This window comes from Micropterus dolomieu, linkage group LG01 (genome assembly GCF_021292245.1).
Source record: "Micropterus dolomieu isolate WLL.071019.BEF.003 ecotype Adirondacks linkage group LG01, ASM2129224v1, whole genome shotgun sequence".
Classification (NCBI taxonomy): domain Eukaryota; kingdom Metazoa; phylum Chordata; class Actinopteri; order Centrarchiformes; family Centrarchidae; genus Micropterus; species Micropterus dolomieu.
Window position 1 is genome coordinate 21,785,436 of NC_060150.1, and position 13,909 is coordinate 21,799,344.

At 40.6% G+C, this 13,909-nt stretch overlaps 1 protein-coding gene across 1 annotated transcript in view; it reads right to left on the reverse strand.

Moving 5' to 3' along the window:
- The window catches only part of reck (reversion-inducing-cysteine-rich protein with kazal motifs), a 116,356-nt gene that overhangs the window by 16,591 nt on the left and 85,856 nt on the right, over nt 1–13,909 (reverse strand). The gene's annotated exons all lie outside the window — the stretch shown is intronic.

Genomic DNA, 13,909 nt, shown 5'->3' on the forward strand with positions numbered 1-13,909 from the left:
CCCCAAAAAAAAAAAAAAAAAAAAAAAAAAAAAAAATAATCCGAGGAAATTCAATAGGGACCTCACACGGTCGTGCTCGGGCCCTAAATATAATCCGAGCAAATTCAATAGGGACCTCACACGGTCGTGCTCGGGCCCTAAAAAAAAAAAAAAAAAAAAATTAATCCGAGCAAATTCAATAGGGACCTCGCACGGTCGTGCTCGGGCCCTAATTAAGGCCAGGCTTAAACTCTGCTTGTAGAATAATGCACATTGCGTTCCCTAAAGAAGCTAATTTCAGGGGTAAATTTCTACTCTCTTGTTAATGGGGCAATATGTAGTTTTCAGCGGCCACTAGCGGTGCGGTTTTAAGATGGCAACCAGGTGTGTGCTCGTACACATGCTCGCTTGAGCATAATCCGAAACACAACTGCTTTCATACAGAGATCCCGCAATAGATGCTGACACACCGGCACGCCAGTGTGGCTTTTCACCTGACATGTTCAGGCTCTGTTACTTCAACGTTCACTGAGAGGCAGCTCAACACCAGTCCCGTACTTTTCATACAGTGCAGTGAGCCGCATATTGGCACAATCGTCCCGGAAAAAAGGCAGTGAGAGCGGCTATAGACAGACATGGATACCGCTTCACACAACATGCTGGAAACTCCCACTGCAACGTTACAGTTAGATTTTTATCAGCTTGAGGTTGAACTAATCTATGCTTGTTCCATGAACGTTACATTTACAGCATTTAGCCAATGTGATAAATCGTTAGCTTGCCTGTCTGCTTTTCAGTAACTATCATTAGTAGTTGTGTCTTTCACTGGAGGCTCCGCAATGTGAACACAGCTAACTTACATTTATTGGATGATAACAAAACATTTAGTGAGCTAGACTGAATATTATAATTCAATTCAATTTTATTTATATAGCGCCAAATCACAACAACAGTTATCTCACAGCGCTTTTCATAAAAGAGCAGGTCTAGACCGTACTCTGTGATGTTATTTACAGAAGCCCAACAATGAGATAGTGTCACACTTTATAACAGTTAGACAGTAAGTAACTTTCCTATAGTGGTAGAATAACATTAGTTCTTCCATTGTGTTGTTGTCCTGTGCGTTATGTTGCATTGTTGAATATTATGTGGGTCACGTTAGTTACAGTGTACCTGTGTACTGTGGATCGGTAAAACTAATAAATCTAAATTGAACGTTACGAAGCAAACAGCGGCAAGGACAAAGTCCTCATAGGCAAGTCACTCGGGCCACCATCTTGGCAACGCCTCCGGGCAGCTATTTCGGACTAACAAGACCAGGTTCCTATTTGAATGAATGGGGACATAGCCAGAACTGCAGGTGCAGCTGGTCACCGGGACATAAAAACAACATGAATAGAATCAGCAGTAAAATCTAATAAAAATCGCTGAAAAAGTTTGATGACTTTGCCCCAAAATAAGGTTTAAAAAAGCATTTTTCCCGACCAGTTATACTTCTACTGCGCATATGTGGTAGTGGTAACGCATGTGCAGTAGAAGTATAACTGGTAACGTAAAACAGACCCTTATGTCAGTGGAACCACACGATTTGGCATAGCTCAACCTGTAGGGAATAAGCAGGGAGGTAGGGTCGTGGGTGTCAATTACTCTGGGGACACTGGGGACATGTCCCCACTACTTTTTGAAAGCATTTGTTAAAAATGTAAGAAATGTAAATTAACAAATGAAAATGCTTTGAGAAAGGTGCAGGCCCCAGGCCTGCCCTGCTGACACGTCTGTCACGTTCACCCTGAGAGGTAGCGAGAATCGTTCCACTTGAACAGTCTACTCACCAAAAAGAGAGTGTTGCCAGCCACCAGGTTCTTTGTGGATCACAGCGGTGAGGGAGCCTCAGACACTCAGGCGTCAGGCCCTCAATGTCTCACCCGTATTTTGGAGGGGAGGTTTGAAGTCTCAGAGTGTCAAACTCTGGCCGTACGGTTTTTCACCTGCAGCTCCGAGTGTCCGAGTCCTCTCACGCGTGTGACGAGCCGACAACGCCAAAATTGTGGTGGGAATTGCGTGTTTAAATAAACAGCTCAGGCAAACACTTGTCTTTCTGTGAATTTTATTCAAGTCTTCTACAGAAGGAACTCACGGGGACACATACACATCAGAGAGTATCATCCGAGTGAGCTCCCATGTAACAGCTCATGCAGGTTTTATCTTAGTCTCAGGGTCGGAGTACTATCTCATCAAAGGAACATGGTGTCTCTCAGTGTTCCCTAGGGGACACTCAATTTGGAACTATAGGAGGACACTCCTGTCCAAAGCACATGTGGTGAACAACTTAAAGTCCTGACCCCTCTGGAAGCATCACTCACATTTACCTTCCATTGACCCCATACCCAAGAGGCAGGTGAGATTAGTTACATGGCAGTATCTTAAAGATGGAATCATGAAATTCCCGTCACAAAGGTTTATTACCACAATAAGAAAACCTGCAATGCAATGTAAAAATAGAAGAAACATCTGTGTTGTCCAAAAAAAGTTACTGAAGCTAAAAAAATAATAAGCTTCTGATTATTGCATTATATTCTTTTATATTTTTATATTCTGACTTGTCACCTGCCACCTGAATTTTGTGTTTCCCTCAATATAAATAAAGACATTTCCACCATAAATTGGTGCAGGAATGCAGGAAATTAAGTGTTTAATCCTTGCTAGCTTCAGTTTTTGTAGCTAGCATAGTTTCAGTGTGCAGTCTTAACTTTGGCTAACTGTCCTAATGGCTGAGGTGAGATTATTTTGTGAAAATGACTTGTAGGCTACTTGTACTTGAGTATGAGTTGGTCACCTCTGATCACCATGAAGTCACTAAATGAATGCGAATGAGTACACTGATTCACTTGCACTGGTACACTTATCCACAGCACATACCACTCAGCTGGTTTGGTAGAATATTACAGTAGGTACACACGTTATATGGAAGGATGGTGCATTGGTGAGGGGTGTCCGACTGATTATGGTGGCCCAAACTGGGCCTAAAATGCCAGGGCCAATTTTTTGTCCCAGTCAAGCCCTGTAAGTTCAGTGTTTAGTTATTGCTAACTTGTCAATAATCAAAGCGAGAAAACTACTAAAAACTTTAAAAAACATATATTTGTATACAAATTTGGCTTGTTAGTCTGCCATCCTGGCAATTTTTCGTAAGATGCTGGAGCCGCGCTGGTTTATCTGTAATAGGCAGCATCAAGTCAGCATCGAGGCTGCCTTGGAGCAAAGTGGCATTTCGGTGTTTTCAGATGAAATGATATAATCCAATATTTACAAAAATGTGAGGGGTGTACTCACTTGTGAGATACTGTATATTAGTGCAAAAATACATTAACTTAAGATAAAAAGATGCTTTAGCAAAATGATATAATTCTTCCACCTTATGTTTGTGTTTGGAACTCCTGTACCATCCCTCTAATCTAACCGTGACACATAGCTTGATACAGTGTACAGCACAGACTGGATTTACACCTGATTGGTTTCATCATTGATCATTCACTTCAGGTGCTAATCTGAGAAAGTGTGTGTTAATGTAACATCCAGCTTGTTTTTGTATCTCAGTGGGTTAAAGATTAATGAATTGGTTCTCGGGCACATTTTGACTTTATTCAACTTATATTTACTTATTTGATTTTATTTATTATTATTTTATTTACTTGTTTTTTAAAAGGTTTGTCAGCTTCACACAGAAAAACACATTGTTGGTTGTGGTATTGCTTTTTTTTATATTTCATGAAATATGCATCCTGCTGACTTTCTTCCAATTCTTTTTAAAAATTCATGGTGCTTTTACAGAGTCAAACATAGTGATGATGCAAAGAGGAACACACAATGAGCCAACACCATAGACAATTTGGTAAGAACAAATGAAACATGATATAACTGAAAAACACAGGATGAGTGACAACAGCCCTATGTGTTATCATCATAAAAACCATGTCAGCTGATTGGACAGACTCCTCCGGCCTGGAGGGTTTACATGCTCAGGACAGCTGAATTGTTACATCCAGAATAATGCATTTACATCACATGGAAAGACAGGATAAATGAGCTCCCTGATAAAAATACTGTTCCGCTCAGCTTCCAGAAGGCTGCTAAGGAAATTTGTGGATTAACTTCCATTCTGAGAGTGAGGTGAGAAAATCGATATCAGTCTCGTGTTGGTGTATTAAATATGGAGCTGGAATCAAGGCGCAGCTTAGTTTAGCACTAAGACTGGACGTAGTAGGAAACAGCTAGTCTGGCTCTGTCCAAAGTTCAAAAACACACCTACCAACACCTTGACTTTAACATTCTTGTCGTGTATAGATGAATAAAATAAACCAGATATTGGGTGTTAATTAATCAATTTTCTCAAATAAAAGTCGGTGGGGGGGGGGCAAGGGTGGATAAACTCCCAGTGCCTGTTGTATAATTGTACATGCATAATGTACATTTCCATCGCTTTAATTTAATAAATTCAACTGTTATTTTCAACACTTTGTTGTTCTGGATTGCTCATCTAAAGTGATATTGTCCTGTTTCAGTCACTGAACTTCCAGGGTTAAAGCTAACAATGTCTACCAGCTCTGCACTATACAGACAGTAAATCTGTATCAATCTTCTCATCTCTTGCTCAGACAAAAATGATTAAGGGCTTTTCTTATTATTTTGGACTATTTAGACTTTTAGCTAAGAAAGAATTCACCCGGATACAGAAAAGTTTAGTCTTTACAATTTCTGCTAAGTTTGAAGGTGTGATCTTTCTTTTTTTAAAGTGACATAAAATCAAATGAAACACTGAAGAAAAAATCTACCGTAACAGTAACCGAATTCATGTTGGCTCCAGAAGACATCAACATAACAATAACTATATTCATAATAATAATAATAATAATACAAATAATAATAGACGGAGGAGCCATGGTGAGCAATCCCTGCTACAGAGCTGCCTAGCACAGTAATACTGTTAGAGACGAGGACATGTTGTGCTGTACAGGCAGACAGACAAACACATAGAGACAGGACACACTATAATACATTCTGGAGTAAAAACACTTCATAATTGTCATCATGCAATAAAGGACAACATGTATTTGTTTAAAAAACATGGCACATAGGTGATCATTATCAGATACATATCAAATATAGACATTTCTTAACAAATATAATTATTGCAATTTCATTATTACTTCATATAAGACACTATAAGCGAGGCATACTGTGGAAATCTTCTTTACCCAACGTGGATTGTGGGTAGTGACAAGCTGATTGTCCTTTGTTATTAAATGGCTTCTAGTTCATATGTACAGACAGGAAGCATCCCTTTAAATGCTTTTCAGAGCTACTGGCCTCACATAAAGGGAGTGGTGATCCAGGCTTTTCTGCTGTTTTATCAGAATGGACCATTCACCTGCTGCTGGGACATCCTGGTAGCACTTTATTAGAAGTTGTTTATAAGATACCCCAGTAAAGTATTTCCCTAAAGGCTTATGCAGACTACACGATTTTCATCGTCGGCTGATGGCCGTGCTGTTCACTCTACACAACTTGCCGTCTTGTGACAGGAGTCCTGAAGTCGTTGTGGCGTTCACACAACGTGACTGATCGGTGACAGGAGGTCACACACTACACGAGCTGACAGTGACTCTGTCACCCGACGCAGGTCTTCAAACCCATGTGAAACGGGAAATGACGCGAACCTACACACGAAACAGCTGTTGTTTGTTATTACAAAGATACCAATTAAAAAGACAAAGAATCTGGGTGAAAGGATGGATTAGCACCTGCAGGTAGCAGGGATTGTCTAGAGCTACAGAGAGAGCTGGAGGTGAGTAAAAAGCGTTTTGCTGTGAAAAAGTAGCTGCCTGATGTCATTGGCTGGATGTGGATGTCAGCCGACTCTGCCAGATATTTGGCATGCTAGATATCAGGCATGTGTCAGAAATGTGCCGTGGAGCCGTTTTGATGCGTCATTGAGTGGTTCACACATAACGACTGGCAACCGCCGTTGTTATGACGGTCGCCGAGCGGCAAATCGGGCTAAAAATCGTGTAGTGTGAACTAGACTTAACACTCACAACACAAGGACACATTCGCTGAGGTCAGTGTGATGCCTTTGCTGCAGATTCTAATCCTGTTTGAAACAAAGACGGTATAATATTCCAACAAGTATGAAGAAAAATGGTTTATACAGGCATTACCCTGATGTTTACACTTGATCACAGGGAGTACTACTCAGTCTGTGAAAACTGTTTTACTGGCTCTAAGAAAATAACGCTGATGATGTCAAGATATTTTCCTAATTTCCTTTCCCTATTTTCTATCTTGTTAATCATCTTATGGTCAGATTTATCTTGTGGCCCTTTAGGAGGTGCCAACCCGAGGATGGGAACCACTGGTCTTAAACCACTATTTTCTGACTATTTAAAGACTACACTAAATTAGTTGACCAGTAATCAAAACATTTTAATCATTGTTAGTTGAAGCCCTGGTTGTGAAAGGAGCTGCAAAGTAGGAAATCCATCTAGACAGTGATGTTATGTTTTGATGCTCAGAATGCTCAGCAGAAATGTACAGAAAAGCAGAAATGTACAGAAAAGCAGAAATGTACAGAAAAGCACACATGACTTTTAGTTATCAGGCTACGGTGCAGAATAACAGTGGTATGGTCTTTAAACTGTTCTTTTGTCATAGAATTAATTATACAGTTCCACCATTAAGTGTTTCTATCTTTAAAGTTTCTGTAACACATTATTCACATTGTGAACAATATGTCATGTTCTGATATTTGTTTTCATGCACTTGGAACGTGCTCATAATATATTAATGATACTTAATGAACACACCTCACATAAAGTGTTACCAGGACTGTTTTGGAGAAAAGCTTCATGTTATCAGTAAAACTGACATATACTCAATATCTAAGATTGATTTAGATCCCAGATCACCATTTCAGCTCTGATCTGCTTCACTACACTGCAGTGTGAAACACACAGAACTTGGGCTCCCTTAATACTTTTTGATTGACTTTTGGGCACTTTATTTGGTCAGTAGTTACAACCAACTTTGGAGGCTAGATTAGTTTCATATGAGCTGGCTCAGTCCATGAGCATGGCACTAACACTGCTGAGGTTAGAGGTTCAAACACTAGGTCCATATATACCCCACATGTATATACATCATGCGCTCTGGTGCAAGCTGTGCATTCTCATTTACTGGAGGCTTGAAAAGTATCACTTCAATGCTGATGAGATTACACCTAATACGTGAGGCGTTTTTGGACTTAACAGTTCTGCGGAGCTCCCCTGACAACTGCATTACCTTCCAGGGTTTTTTTCTGCTTGGATTCGCAATGCCAATAGGAATGAGTGATGTAAGTGGCTGGCGGTTGGTATGGCAACGTCCCTTCTGTGTGACTTCACTGTCGGTCCATTTGTCCTGTTTTGTAAAATTTTTTAAGCCTACTTTTCATGATCGTGTTATGCATCCATGCTATGATACGATATGAGCTTACGGCTACATTTTACACTTTTAAGGTTTTAAAAAAGGCGGTTGCTGGCGCTGCATCGGCTCATGTGTTTGACCAATCAACATATACTTTTGTCTGGACCAATGACCGTACACTTACATCACTCAAGGCTCTTCTTGTGCTGGGAGAGTACCTACTCTGAAGTAGCGTCTCAAAACGGCATTCTAAGAACTACAATCGATCCCAGTTCTTGCAGTGCGGACACAATAAACAGGGGGGCGGGTGTCCTTTGACTGTTGTTGGAACTATGAATAAAAGCTCCTCTGGTCCAAAGTGTGGATTTAGTGACACCACTCTTTGTGTGCGAGTGTGTGTGAAAGTGTGTGTGGCCGAGGGAATTTTAGGTAATTTGTCAGACAGATGTACTGCCACAAAGAGATGTTTTGTCCTCGCTTGTCTCCGAAATCCACACACGCACACGCCCGCACACACGCACACGCGCACACACACACACACACACACACACACACACACACACACACACACTTCACTGAATAACACTGTTCATACAAAAGCTTTCCATAATAATAGCTTTTCCACCGCCTTGATTGTTTGACGCGCAGGTGAGTCAATAGGAATGATTGTCGGAAGACATCACCTCTGCTTCTTCCTGCTCCACGAACACACTCACCTCATGACACCTGCGTCCTCACATGGGGGGAGGGGGGTTACTTTGGAAAACTCAAGAGTTAGTGAGGGAGGGGCTGGGCGGAGATAATAAGCACTTAGAGCTGGTGGAGGACAGGGGCTGCGGTGATGAGGAGGCCTAGGAGGAGGCACAGGTCAGGGGGCAGAAATGAAAGCAGAGCGCACCCGGACGAGTGGATGGAGGAGGTCTTGATCTCGGAGGTGAGGAAGGCGGAGAGGGGGACGTGAGAGACCAGAGTTGGGCTGGCATAGTTGATGAGGGAATCGATCTTCTCTGCCTCCTTACTGCAGGCTTCGATCTGGAAAATACAAGAGCACGCTCAACATTTGGATTTCCAAACTCCATCTGAGTCAGCACAGGACCACTGCCAGCCTGTCTCTGTTTATTAGGGCCCGAGCACGACCGTGTGAGGTCCCTATTGAATTTGCTAAAATTATTTTATTTTTTTTACGTGCTTGATAACTCTCCCACCCCGCAGACATCTACACAACAATACCGATTTATATTCATAGCGGCTAGTGCTATGTAGCTCCACATAGGGGACACAGGAAGTGACATATAGCACCTTCATGCGGCGTCGGAACCGCGTAGGAAATTCACAGCCGCACCGGCAGAGCTCCAGAATGTGCAACTCCGCCGGCTCACACCCGGACGCGCTACAAGTGCGAGGGCCCGCCCAACGCTGCTTGCAGCTTTAATTGATCTTGTTATTCATTTTTTAAATTCACCTTGGTTTTATATTTTCATTACAAACTGGATGTCCGCAAATAAACTAAAATATAGCCTTGGAAAACAGATCAAACTAATCTGACGATTTCAATACCTTTCATATTCAGGCATGCACACAGCTGGGAGCAAAGCAATCCAAGCCCACTGAAACCAATATGCTATGTTTATCTGGATAAGGATAGACTCATTACTGCAGGCATAAATTCAACAAATGCACACTGGATGTCATGGACACTAAATACAGTACGTCTAGTTATATTTGCTTCATTTCCTTTGTCAAGACATTTTTTCAATGAGACACTTTGGATGGGAACTGAGAGATACAGCCAGGAAGACGTGGACGTTCATTTCAGGTCAATCATTTCTAATGCTCTTTAAAGTATATTTATACTTAACATCCACATATAAAATAATTTTCTTCTGTTAAAATACTGTTGCTATGAGGTCACAGGGTTTCTCTGACTGTTCACCAGGACAGAAGGACCTTCGTCTAAAATAAGACAGGACCACTAATATCTGTACGTTCCTCCTACAAGCCAAGGTGATTTCACAATGTCCTCAGAAATGACACGACTGATACAGCCCTTCTTGGAGATACATTCCCCCTGTATGGATGTTGTGGACTTTCTGTCTTTCTAATGTTGTTCTGCTATAAGTGATGCTTTTAGATGCTGATTTTTTGAGAGGAGGTGCTACTGCATGTTACTCTGAAAGGTGCCAAATAAAAAAATTTTTTTCATGAGGGCTGATCGGATGCAGTTGGTTGAGATCTCTGATCACTTGTATTTTTGCTTTGTTTGAGGTGTTATAGAAGCATAACTTTGAAACTGACTGGACAGACTTTGACTGTACAACTATTCTAACTATTGTCTTTTCATTTAAGAAATTGTCTTGATGTTGGAATCGATATTGAGATTTTTTCTTCTGATAGCGGGAAGGAATTTTTATGATTTCTTCTTTCAAACTAATTTTCAGTTTATTGCGGTTTTATTCTCTCTCTTCACTCCCCTTTTTTCCACCCTTTAGTTCTTCCACAATGCAGTATCAGTCTATCAGCAGCTTTTTGTATGAAGCATGTTCAGTGCTTTTGGGCATGAACTGATTCTGGTCTAAGATTAGATAAGATTGCTAGCAGCAGCAGCAGTTAAACACCAGCCTGAAGACTCTCCAGATAGAGTGCAGCTGTACTTCAGTGTTTCTAACCCACTTATTAGGTGACACACATAAACCTCTTCCTTTTAGATGACTGGAGGGTACAATATGGGCCAAAATATTCTACTTTTTATGTCATTTACAATTATAATAAATTATGGGATCACTTCTCTAAGGCCATAGATATGGCATACATTAAAGAGCTTGAATAAAAACTGAGTGACGCTGTTAGTAGAGGATCCTGATGGAGCATTGCAAACCTTTGTAAAATTGATGCTGACGGCTGATGACAGACTTTTGGAGAATAAATCATGTTGAGTATTTTACAGCCTTGCACAAGGATGAACTGTCGGAAATTGCAAAGACCAATTTTAAATTATTAAAGGTAATATTGTACTATATTGTACTATAATGCAATAATAATAATATAATATTAAAGCTGCGCACAGTGGCTGGAAGGTCCTGAATTGTCGTGCGTTTTGGACCAGTCACAAAGGACTTAAATGTCACTTGGTGGCGCTAGACAACACCCACTAATTATATGTTGTGCAGCAGTAGGTGAAGTGTGGACCACGCTGTGAAAATGCCATGTAAATCAAATCAGAAATTGCTTTCTTCCTGTAACCAGTCGGTGGCGCTATGACGCTGAGTGAATATTTGCATGTAGATTTGTTGAGGGCTAGACTGTTATCAACCATGTAAAGTTTAGTACAGATGTGAGCATGTAGTCTGAAGTGATAATAACTTCCTGTTTTAAGGCGAACCGTCAATCTTTGACGCCACGGACACGCCCATTGACAAAAACTCACAGATAGCACAACATCATCAATGCCTTTTCAATGCACAGTAGAAAATTTAAGTTGATCCGATTAATTCCCTAGGAGGAGTTTGTTAAAGTACGGACCTTGTAAAAGGCCATAAATGGGCTGTAATCACACATTCAAATCAAAATGACTGACTTCCTGTCAGATTTCAGGTATGGCTCTAAGAGTTTTTTTTGTGCGTCTGGGGATGATACATTTACCACGAAAGTTTCGTGCATCTTGGTGATTCAGTGCGCGGGGGCTGCATTGTTGAAGGGACACTTCCTGTTGCCAGCAGGTGGCGCTATGACATTGAGTGTTTGTTGGAATATGGATGTGTTCAGGGTGGGACTCTCATCCTACATGTAAAGTGTGGTGCAGATGTGAGCATGTACACTGAAGTTATAACAACTTCCTGTTTCATGGCTAATCATCGAATTTGGACGCCACGCCACAGACACGCCCATTGAAGAAAACTCACAGATAGCACAACTTTTCATCGTTAATGCCTTTAGAAGACACAGCAGAAAATAGAAGTCGATCCGATTAATTCTGTAGGACGAGTTCATTAAAGTACGCATCCTGTTAAAATGGCATTTTCAATTCAAAATGGCTGACTTCCTGTTGAGTTTAGGGTATGGGTTCTTGAGGATTTTTTGTGTGTCTTGGTATGATACATGTTCCCCAAAAATTTTGTGCATGTAGGTTGAACTAGGCGCGGGGGCTAATTTTTTCCAACTTTGTAGGTGGCGCTATGGAGCCATTTTGCCACACCCATGTGCAGAACCCATAAAATACGTTATTTTTCGCCACGCCTGACATGTGTGCAAAGTTTGGTGAGTTTTCGGGGACATTTAGGCCGTCAAAAGTGCGATTCATTTGGGAAAAAGAAGAAAGAAAAAGAATAATCATTACAATTTCAATAGGGTCCTAATAATGCCATTACATTTTACAGAATTGCTACTGCAATTTCGTGATGTATTCAAGAGTTTTTTAGGCTCAGCAAAAAAAGGAATATATCAGGTTTGGTGAAGATTATATAGGATCAGAAGTGCACAAGGTGCAAAAAAACACAAAAGCAACATATTTAGTGATGTGCAACTAGTGACCTACATAGAGAGCTCAGCTCTCCTGAAGGGGACATTAGCTCCCCAGAAAGCCTCATTTGAGAAGTTTATGGGGAGCTGTAGGACCACTGGTGCCACTGGTTTATTTCTGTGTACCTTTCTAATTTCCTGTATATTTAGGTTCCTAAAATAAATAATGGGCTAATAGTAAGGTGTGTTTATTCTGACATAACAATCTATGATAAATGTAGGCACAATACTGTTACTGATGAGGCCGTTAATGCCTGGGGGCGTATGTTCATAATTGTAATTGGACGCAACCTGGCAGTCTGGTCTGTTTAACAAAGTAAAATTGCCTATCCACTGTGCGTTGCCATTGTCAATGTTACTCGGTGGAGAGCGATAAAACATTGCAACGGTCAATCATCTCTCTCTTTCTTTGTTGTCCCAGGCTAAATATTCATGGAATACTTGCTGCTTCATGTATGTGTACAGTACCCTCCCACCCCTGAATAAAGAAGAACAAAAAGCCACGATGAAATACGAACAATGCCTACACAGATAGATGTCAGTACTAGAAAAGAATAATCCACAAAATTAATGGGGCTCCTGTACCTTCATGAGTTCGTGAGTTATATTCAAAGTCTTTTTAACTCACAACTAGTCACACGATGACACTACTGGTAAAATGTTTCAGTTTGTTAAGCCCAGGGGACACCTGTGTACTAAGTATGATTTATTTTAGCAGGGGTAATACTTACTTTTCTATACAGTCCCAAAGACCACTATTCAATATATGTTTTTAAATTTGATAAAAAATGGACGACACTGCTGCCACAATCACACTAATTAAATAGGTCATTGATGCTTTGGTGCATTATGGGTATTTTGGAATATTGACAATGATGAGCAGTACTTACTTTAACTACTCGCATACTTCTCTCTGATTTCTCCTCTGTTAGAGGTAACTAGATATCAGTCATACATAGACATTTTGCAAATTAGAATGTATAACAAGCAAGTGGAAAGGGTAAAGTGAGACATTGAAGGAGACAGATGCGTCCTCCCCCTCCGTCTACCAGTGTACACATTGTGCATGAATATTTATATCCAGAAGGAGTGAGGTGGGTAATTAGCAGAGTTAAACTCTGCTATGTCTGGGAGTTGCTTGAGCCTGTGTGTTTATGATGTCTGTGTAAAAAGAAATGGGACATGAAAGAGCTCCTGTTGTCAGGCAAAAACTGTGCAACCTGGAAAGTTAACTTCTTCTGTTATTATGGAAAATAGTTAAAATTAATGAATATTTATGATTAAGATGTATTTATCAATTCACACAGTAGAGTTTAGTGATATTTTCAAGAGGCTTAAGGCTTTGGCTCTCCCTCCACCAACACTTTAATGTTGCATGTAGTATGCATATGCAATGAAGGTTACAACTGCAATTGATCATAGCTGCGAACACCATCTTGTCTTATAAAATCAGTTATAAATCTCTCTCTGATATTAGTATAAAAGTGTTTTCAAAACTTGTAAGAATGTTTTTACTTTGCCATAATACTGGGTTGGAAAAAAATACATTTAGATAGTCAGTGATCCTACCTTTAGGCCACAGTCACATTATTATGCAACTGACATCCTCAATTTGATACAATTTGAAATTTGGTAGGGAGTAAATGGATATGAACATGTTTTAGCCATGATCACGGTCACCAGTGTTGCTCCCGCCCCACTCGTTAGTCCGTGTGTGTGTGTATATATGCTTGCTCTTGTCTTCAGTCTGGGTCACGTCCTGTGTGTATGTGCATCTAATGTTGAGTGTTCCTGCCTGTTCCTTCGTTTTTCCTGTTCTGGATTATTTCCCTGTGGTTTTGGATCGTTCCTTGTTTCTGGATTACCTTGGTTTAGACTTTGCCTCAAGCTCCTTGTAAGCCTGTTTCAGTTTAGTTTTGAGTTAATAAATCTCCTTTTGAACTGCATCCTCCTC